This window comes from Danio rerio, chromosome 24, assembly GCF_052040795.2.
Source record: "Danio rerio strain M-AB ecotype USA chromosome 24, GRCz13ab, whole genome shotgun sequence".
NCBI classification, from domain to species: domain Eukaryota; kingdom Metazoa; phylum Chordata; class Actinopteri; order Cypriniformes; family Danionidae; genus Danio; species Danio rerio.
Genome location: NC_141044.1, coordinates 3,377,158 through 3,387,500, shown reverse-complemented (window position 1 = coordinate 3,387,500; position 10,343 = coordinate 3,377,158). Strand labels below are relative to the sequence as shown.

Sequence of the window (10,343 nt, the reverse complement as noted above, 5' to 3'; positions counted from 1 at the left end):
ACAAAAACCAAACTAAAAAGTTCAACAAACACACACATGGGCGCACATACAATATTAACAAAAAGTTGCATAAAACAGTAAAAAAATAATAATTTAAAAATAATAATAATAAATATATGTGAGTTTTAATTTATTTACATTTAAAATGGTCACAAAAATGCAATAAAAAAATTCAACAAACTGCCCACACTCAAAGTTTTAATGAAATCTTACTTAAAAATAATTAAATAAATAAATAATGATAATTAGGGAGTAAAAAATACAGATACATGATGAAAAGGGAGGTTCTAAGCTGAAATGTTTTTTTTTCGTCTATGAAACATTTTTTCACACTTGCAGACACTTGGTGGAATTAGAAAAGTTCTGTTGTCAAACTGTTTTCAAACTATTATCAAGCCACAATCTACAGTAGCTTAACTAATACTGTTTCACTCAAACTACACAGTTACTCATTTAAATAATAAGTATAATACACTGCATAATAGGAGGACCTCCTGACAGACCGTAAACAGTTGTGAAAAACAATCGTCCACTATTATTATCAAGACAAAAGTGATCAGCGAAACCCGCTCAGTTTAAAACAAGCATCAGGAGCATTTCTTTGATCCACATCAGTAGCTAATAAAGTCAGAAGTGAAACACTATCGTATGTACAGGCCCCAGAGCAAGGAATTTAACACTGCTGGAATTTGAACCCCATTTTGTACACCAGAGATGCAGAAGTTTCCAACACACACACACACACACTGATGTTTAATTCTTCCCACATGTTGGTACTGAGAGAGCATACACACTTCACCATCCCCTCAGTAGTCTCTGCCACATCCCATAATCACAATTAGCAGCTGTTGTTTTTTGTTTCTCTTCATTTTAAGCGATCAATATTTATTTTATTTCCACTGTGGTTTGCTATTTTTAGCCTTTCACTACCATTTTTACTCAAAGAATGTGAAAAAATATTAGTCATTTGTAGTTGCAGAATTGGCATTTCGACGTTTGGCGGTCAATATGGCTGAGAATGACACCAGAACATGCAGTGTGTTCAGTATGTGGAGTACATATAAAAACATACATAATACTTTAGAGAGAGAGAGAGAGAGAATTTTATTTTATTTCCTTTTATTTTATTTCTTTTGACTTTGTTTATTTGTAAGATGCTTTTTGTTATGTATTTATTGATATATTTAATTATTTATTTTTTTTTTTGGCTTACATTTACATTTAGTCATTTAGCAGACGCTTGTTTAGTTTTTTGCCTTTGTTTTATTATAAGTTTTATTTGTTTAGCTTTGTGTTTTTTTTTTAGCGTTCTGTTTGTTTTGGTTAATAAGTTTTTGCATAATTTGTGTTTTGGCAGTCAATAAGCCTGAGAAAAAAAAGAGAACATGCATGCTATGTGTTCAGGGTGCAATGTAAATAAAAGAACATACATATTCCTGTAGAGAGAGAGAATTTTAAATGTTTAATAATTAATTTGTTTGTTTGTTTATTTTGTTTATTGATTGATTTGTTTGTTTGTTCTGTATTTATTTTTAAATTTTTTGTATTGTTTTTAATTTGATTAAGTTTTGGTAGTTTTATGTTTTATTAATATTATTATTTGTTCTGTATGCAACATATATAAAAGAACATATATTTCTTTAGAGAGAAATCATTTTATTTATTTGTTTATTAGTTTTTTGTTTATGTTTTGTCAGATGTTTTCTGTTTTGTATTTATTTAATTTTGTTAGTGTTTTTTTGTATTTGTTTTATTTTAGGTTTTGTTTGTTTTGTTTCTTATACTTAGTTTTGTTGTAAATTTTTTTTATTTGTTTGTTTGTTTGTTTATTTGTGTATTTATTGTTTTGTTTTACTTTTGTTCTGTTCGTTTTGTATGTTTTTGAATAATTGGCATTTTGACGTCTTGGCAGTGAGTAAGCCTGAGAACCACACTGTTTTCACAATGTATTCACAATGTATATCATGGTGCAAAGTATATTAAAAAAACATGCATATTTCTTTGGAGAGAGAGAAAAAAATAAGAATCTGTATTTATTATCTTTAATTATCATTAGTAGCGCAAGACAGAATCTGCAGACTTTTTTGCTATTTCTGTAAAGAATTTTGTAAACCTGAAGATTTATGCAGAATGATTTTAGGAGCATCATAACTAAAACATAAAGTATGAAATAAATAAATAAAATAAAACAATGATAACTTTTTAACTTTTATTTAAGGTTTACTGTACATTGCAAATCCATTCCACATTGCAAAGTCTCTCATAATATACCTTCTAAAAAACAGAAATATTACTTTACAAACTGTATCATAAATAAATCACAGCTCTTGCATTTAATTATTCATTTAAATATGGTTTAATTTCACTTTATAAATGCTTAATGCAGTAGACTGATATCTTTATTGTCACTGTTCTTATAACAGTCAGTTTCATGCACACAGGTTATAAGTGATCAGAGAGTGTGTATTATGAGTAATTGCCTCATCATTGTGCCACAGCTCTACTCTCTAAAGTCTTTCTTTGACATGTAGGTCAACCTGACCTCATTTGCAGTTATTGCACATTTTATGTTGTCGTTCATTGTCAGGGAACTTCTCTGCCATTTTGCAGATGCCTGTAGAGCTTGTGCCTTGGAGTCATTTTAACTCCTGGAGTCGTTTGAACTCATTTGAACTCATTGTAAACTTTCACTTTTCTCCTTGTTAGAGATTTTTAAAGTAAACGTGTGTAAAATTAATAATAAAAAAAAAATTACTTTTTCAAACAAATCCAGGTCAAATTTAGATTTATTTATGGGTTTGACATGCCGATCAGTAGCATTAAGGACTTGTCCTCTTTGATGATCCTGTAAGCATGGGTCAGTTTAAGCTACTCTGCTTTTACGATAGCTTAGTGGTCAACAAACACACTGCAATCTCAGCGAATACTTGCTTCACAGACATTAGAAATTGATCCACAAAAGGCTTGAAATCTGTACTTTTAAATGAACCAAGTGCACTTGAAGTTAAACTTAAAGTTATTTGGTTTTGTAATATGTATAAAATGAACGTGGAGTACAGTCTGTCCTGTCAAACACACATCACATGACAGCAGAAACTACTCAAACGCCTACAAACTTGTAAACAAAGAGTCGCTGTCGTTTAAAGAGAAGATTCACCATCGAGACAAAGTTGTGAATTACTGTAGAAGAGCAGCACATGAGACAGGCATTCTTCAGAGGATGATCATGTGTAGAACGGCCATAAATGAGGGTGGTGTTGTGATCTTGTTCCTTTCGAGTGCGCATGTGCATTAGCTTGGTCAACCTAAAGATATGCTGATTTTGTTTCATTTTAACGTTTAGAAACAAAACTTAAGAGACCGTTGTTGTTTAATTTTATTAGTGGTTCCAAATATGTAATTTAATCAAATGCTTGTCAAACAGTTTGGGAGAATTTGCTGTTTTTCCACTCAGACAGAATGCATTTCAAAGATGGCCGATAAGTGAAAGGGCTTGCCTCAAAGAGACTTTGGTAATGGTCCAAATTCAAAACAGTTAAAGGTTTTTTTTTATTCAACTGATCCCTTTTCTGACTACTTATCACACACAAGTTGGCAGATAAATGAGATTGAAATTCAAGACTTTAGCTAATTAAAACCCCTCATGGCTATTTTTACTTTTTCAGTTTATTCATGACAATCTGCATTAGTATAATGATATTATTATTAGCAGTATTATTTATTATCTGCATATTTATGTGTGTTTAAAAACAAGTTTAGATTTGTCCACCTGTGGGTTTTGGAGAAGTCTGCATCATCATATGGTGCAAAAGAACAGGACGTGTGTTTGGTTATTTTTGATCTCACTTCGTTAATATTGTTCATTCCTTTGCTGAAAATTGGAACTGAATTTAGAAATAGTTTTAAAACAAATTTCTGCACTTAACAAACAGAATTAAATATGCAAATATGTAAAATATGCTAATGGTTGTCTTCAGTGGAGTGAGTTTCCATTGTTTCCTTACTCCATCAATGTAAAGGTGTAAAGAGCAAGATTAAAGTAAAGAGGCAGAATGGAGGAGGCTCATTCTTTATCCTCGCACTGCAGATGCACTGTTTTCTCACTAGTGAATCGTTCAGTTTTTCCTTTTACAAAATTTGCCATGTAAACAGCAAATGTGGCATGGCGCAACTCAACTGACTCTTAAAGGGAATGGGAGATGAGACTCTGATTGGTTTAATGCACGTTATGCTCAAAACAAATATTTTTTCATCCTTAAAACAGCAGAAGTGGATTTGGACACATCCAAAATGTTAGTCCTTGCTCCATAAGCTTAAGACTTATTGCCTATATCGTTAAAATAGAGCCTGAAATATGCAGTGTTTTCTGTATGGACAGGTTATAGAGACCAAAACAAAGACAGACATTCCAACACGGATGCATCTCTACTTAACATGTTTCTTTAACATCTATCATATTATTATATCTTTATGCTTTAGAAGAGTGAAAAACATACACACTGTCCAGCACCTATAATTGTTGGGAAATTCTGTAAACAAAGCATTAACATGGGAAGTTACATCATTTGTATAGTGTTATGACATAAATTACAATAAACTCTGTCAGTTTAATCTAAAGACAATTTAGTTAATATGGTCCCAGCTTTCAGTTGTTTGTCTCATCGTAAATCTGGTCAGACTTGGTCTTGTATCTGGACGTCCATCTGATGACATAAGACATCCCTTGTTTAAATCTTCTGACGTTTGATGAGAAACGCCCAGCACGACTGCGTTCTGGTGAACTTTTGACAGCCGATGCTGATATATATGATCTGGAGATCATAAATGTCAAAGGACAGCACAAAATCTGTTAGCCATTGCTCCTTTTGACTGAACGGCGAAACCAAAAACATGAGCGTACACTGGAGAAATCAGCAGTAGCTGCAAGGGCATGGAGGAAATTAGCCGACAGACGTGAAGAGTGAACTAAGGAGATGATTCAGGAGAAGGGACAGCTGCACATGTACAGGACACAGATCCAGATGCAGAGGAGATGATGCACGGGGAGGTTAGTATTAGAGCAAGATGGAGTGGCTGATATTAAGACATATATGAGGAAAGCAGATGGAGGATGGGCAGGGCGGTCAATGAAAGTCATGTAGCGCTTCCAGAGGAAACACGGGGTCATGTAGCCTGATCAACTGATGAAAGGCTTTATTTTTTCTTTTGACCAAAGATGGAAAGCAAACAGTAAATCTGCTGAGTGACCTACAGCCATAACTTTGGCCCGTTGAAACGTTATAATTCAGTCCTTCCTTCTTGGTGGAGGATAACTTAAACCCTTCCTGTTTGTCTTGTCATCTTCCTCTTGTGAAGTTTGAGCTGGCACCAAGTGTCCTCTTTCAGCACTAACATTACTCAAGACTCCTCTTTAGGAACTACTGGTAACCTCTACAAGTCTTGTCTGGCCTTTCAAAACTCTCCTGGGATGTCTGTATTTTATGTCATTTGAATGGACTGTTCACTCCAAAATGTAAATTATATCCTGTTACTTCGCCAGCGCCCTTTTTCTTCAAAAATATATTCATCCATATATTATATCAATTTATTAAACGGCTGTCCAGAATACTTGATTCGGATTGGTCAGTCACAATATTCTAATGTATGTTATTCCCAGATAACAACTGCTGAAACTAATAATACAAGCCCATTCAGGTTCTTTGAATCATCTTTACCATCAGTTCACATTGATATGTATACCTATCATGCCACTGTTTTTCTCTGTTGTCGCCATTTTGTGACTGAACAATTTGCAGATTAGTGTATGCTCCATTCGGGTGTTTTCGTTTCTGTCAGCTTTGTGTTTAATTAAAGGATTAATACACTTTTATTGCTATTTTTTTAAAAACATTTTGTAGCTAGTAGCTATGTAATAGGCTGGATAAAGTACATCCAGGCGGTTGTTTTTGAATTAAACCCTGCTGGTTCATCTGTTGTTCTTTATTCTGCCTTAATAACCACCTGGATGTGCTTTATTTCTTTTATTCATTAATTTTATTTTCGGCTTAGTCCCTTTATTAATCAGTGGCTTTAAATTAGCTTACCCAATTGCCCTATAGTGCATGTCTTTAGACTGTGGGGAATAACTGGAGCACCCGGAGGAAACCCTCACAAACACTGGAAGAACATGCAAACTCCACACAGAAATGCCAACTGATCCAACCGAGGCTCGAACCAGCAACCTTCTGTAAGGTGACAGCACTACCCACTGCGCTACCACACCACCCTATGTCTTTATGTTAATTCAAGTGTCTTATTCCACATATATTTTTCAGCAAACTTTGCTTAGTGTTCAGTTTTTCTCTCTGAAATGAACACATGCTTGCTTGATGCCTGAGAGCCAACGGTGTTCATTCTTGCATGTCATGCTGCACCTTGAGCTTCTGTAAGAGGCAGTGAGATTTGTTCTCACACAATAAGCATGTACGCAAAAAAAATGTTGTTTTCACTCAAATTGCAAAAAAGTTATCAAAACTTTTATTAATAAATGATAATTAAAAAATAATAATAAATGTAACTCTTGTAAACCTATTTTTTACGTACATAATTCCATTCAAATGTATTGATTTTTGGATGCCTTTACAAATGTTTCGAAGCATCGGTTGACATTTTCAGTTTTAGACATTTCTGGGCCATAACCGAAACCTAAAATTTTTTTGTAATAATTACTTAATATTTTATTAAATAAAGTAAAGTACTTCTGTTAAATGCGACTCAATGATTAAAATTTTACTGATTTAAAAAAGCACAAATCAGTAAAAATAACCACGTTTCATTTATTTGCAGTGAACTAGTCAAAGCATCATTTCACTAATGCCAGCAGCAGGAGCAAGGACTACATAGAAATGTCTTGTCTGCGTGTGATTTTAGCAGACTTCGCTTTTCCGGTAAGCATGTGTGGTTCATGCATAGATAATTGTTTGTACTCGAGCAGAATATTTGTAACTTTGATCGGAGCGTGTGCGCAAGCTAGTCAATTGTGGGCTCCACATTTCTTGCATTTTAATGTGTGATGCAACCATTGAAATGAATGGGTTTCATTGCGCAGCGTTTTCCATGTCTGGTGTGAAAGCCTCATCACAACACAGTGACTAGCGCTGAACTGAGAATGAAACCTTATCACTGGTTAGCATGACGCAACACATTTTTGATCGTTTTTCTCTTTCAGCTCAAAAACGTTCATTTTTGGTAGCGGCAAATATGCTGCATCCCTAAAAATAGCTTAATATGTGTTCAGAAAATGAATGAAAGCGTTGGAACAACATTAAAGCGAGTAATTGATGGCCATATTTTTCGTTCTTTTTGGGGGATGAGCTATCCCTTTCAACAACTGCTAACGTTTAAATGCTCACAGGCACTCTAATAAAGTTCTCACTTGATTATGACACACAAATAAACAATGTTCTACATCAATGGAAACTAATAAACCACACAGATCTTTGTCCTCCAGAAGTGATTTAAAGTCTGCTTGTTGAGGATTGAAGAAATTATCCTGGCATGCATGGATGAGAACTTCTGGTTGAGCCTCTCATTATTTTCATCTTCAATTGGTCCTTTGAAGAATGTTTGGGTTTTGTGAAATTACTGCAGTTGCATTTTCTCACTCATCTAACACAAGAATGAAAAACGAAGAGCGAAAGTGTTATGCGTCCCAGAGAGTCTGTTGTGTTTCCGCCATTGTTTTTTCTTCTGCTATTGGATCTCTTTCATCCAACAAGTGGAGAAAGTTCTCTATTGAAGCATGTTTCATTGGATTTCTTGGCTCAGTTTCTAGTGACGTTTGCTTGACGTTGGTCGACTTGTTTCCTCAATGCATGGAGTATCTAGTTTCTTATACTTCATTTTCGGAAATCACATCCATGACAGTCAGGTTTAAGTTTTGGTCTGGAGCTATTGGCGGTCAGACTTGTTCTGAATGTAGCAACAATGTGCAGGTTATCGCCCGTTTCACCACATACCTGGATTAGGGACGGTAAAATATTAATATTGGATGTTTCCAGAGCGTCATTCCTGTCGTATCAGGTGCCAGGCACAGATGTTGGACACAATGCTTCCCAGATGTGAGCATGGTTGAATGCTGACTATTCACACAAATGAGAAAAAAAGTAAAGAGAAGAATTCCTGGAGAAGAGTCTCTCTTCCTTTTTTGAGCGTCCAAAGACGGGCTGAATAACTGGATGTTATTGTTGTGTTTGAGTGTGTGCATGTGTGAACGAATCCCTGTTTATCTGAATCTTGTTTGAACTGCATAGTCAGTCTAAACCTGAATCTCTTCCAACAATCTGTGGAGGGCTCCGAATGAAATCCACAATGGCCTGATCTCCATCTTGTTGTGACATATGAAGTCAAGCTATCATTTTCTAAATGTCTTTGAAACACTTTTTTGGAAGCCCTCTTTCTCTTTACCACATGAGTGCTAATCCATGTTGAGTAGCTTCATCATCTGCATTGTTTGCATGCCCAGATACAACATTTATCAGTCATTATCCACATATGGAATACAACATATGCCAGACAATCAAGATCAAAACTGAATTTTTCATCTTTTCCCTATTGGAAATGATTTGTAGGGGCCTTTTTATGTATCTTAATTAGGGTAAGAAGATAATGTCGTCGCTCATGAATATCATAGTTACTTTAGTTGACTTATATAACTACTTTAGTTGATCAAATTACTTCAATCCGTCAGACTAAATGTCATCTGCAAAGGTTTCAAATTCTTTATTGCTGTTCAAAGACTTGTATATGCAGTTATATTACTTAGTATAAACAACCTACTACACAGAGTATGCATATTGATTATATAATGATTTAAAAAGCGTTGATTCTTGTCAGGGTTATGACAAAAAATAATAATTATTGCTGTTGATATTTGAGTTGTGACTTTATTAATGATAATCAATGGAATACTTCAAAAAAGTGCATTTCATGTTTCAGCTACTCTGGCAAAACTTTACCATCATGGTAATTTAAAAAACATTTTATTTATTTTTATCATCATTTTTTTTCATTGTTTCATTATTTAATTTAATTTATGACGTTTATTTAATTAATATGCACCTACAGTGCTCAGCATATATAAGTACACATCTTTTATATTAATATTTTTAATGTATATATATAATAACATAATATTATATTTGTGCATATACATTAAATTAGTGACATAGGGAGATTAGTACTGAAGCCAAATCTGAAGCTTATTTATCAAAATAACTTACGATAACTGTCAGGAAAAAATGGTATAGCCAAATTTATAGTTAGAGAAAAATATTAAACGCAAAAAAAAAAAAAAAAAAAAAAATATATATATATATATATATATATATATATATATATATATATATATATATATATGTATATATATATGTATATATATATATATATATATATATATATATATATATATATATATATATATATATATATATATATATGTGTGTATGTATGTATATGTATATATATATATATATATATATATATATATATATATATATAGTTACATTTTAAAGTTACATTTAAATATTATTGAATTTTTTCCCTTTAGACAATGGATGGATGGATTCTTTCATACTCATTTGTGTGAGATTTGTAGGTTTGACCCAGTATGGTATATTTCTAAATGCACTTATTTGTGGTATTAGCAGTGTATTGGTTGTCATGATTTAATCTTTAAATTTACTCTAAATTACGATCAGCAAATCCTATATTATAATTCATTCATTTTCCTTTGGCTTAGTCCCTGATTTATCAGGGGTCGCCACAGTGGAATGAACCACCAACTATTCAAGCATATGTTTTACACAGCCGATGCCCTTCCAGCCACAACCCAGTACTGGGAGACACACATACCAACTCACACAGCAAATTAGTTTATTTAATTCACCTATACAGCACGTGTTTGGAACACCTGGAGTGAACACCAGGAGAACATGCAAACTCCACACAGAAATGCCAACTGGCCCAGCCGAGACTGCTGCCCTCACTTAATAACGACAACCAATCAGAACATTTTTAAATTAAATATAATACAGACTACTAATAGAAACTCTTAATAGTGTCTCAAGCACTCAACAATTCAATAATAAATAAATCAGATCATGTCAGCATTATGCTTAGAAATAGTTCTTTTTCCTGTTAGGTTCATTGTGTATTTAGCATATAATTATTTTAACAAAAAGCATGTGGTGTGTGCCTCTGTTACTGAAATAGTCACGGGACACCAAACTCTATTGTATTTGTGAAGAGTGGCAAGAAACCACAAACACTCTATGAATTTTATGAATGGAAATAAATGCAATGCC

At 33.5% G+C, this 10,343-nt stretch overlaps 1 protein-coding gene across 11 annotated transcripts in view; it reads left to right on the top strand.

Annotated features, from left to right (window-relative positions):
- The window catches only part of sugct (succinyl-CoA:glutarate-CoA transferase), a 304,284-nt gene that overhangs the window by 100,501 nt on the left and 193,440 nt on the right, over positions 1 to 10,343 (top strand).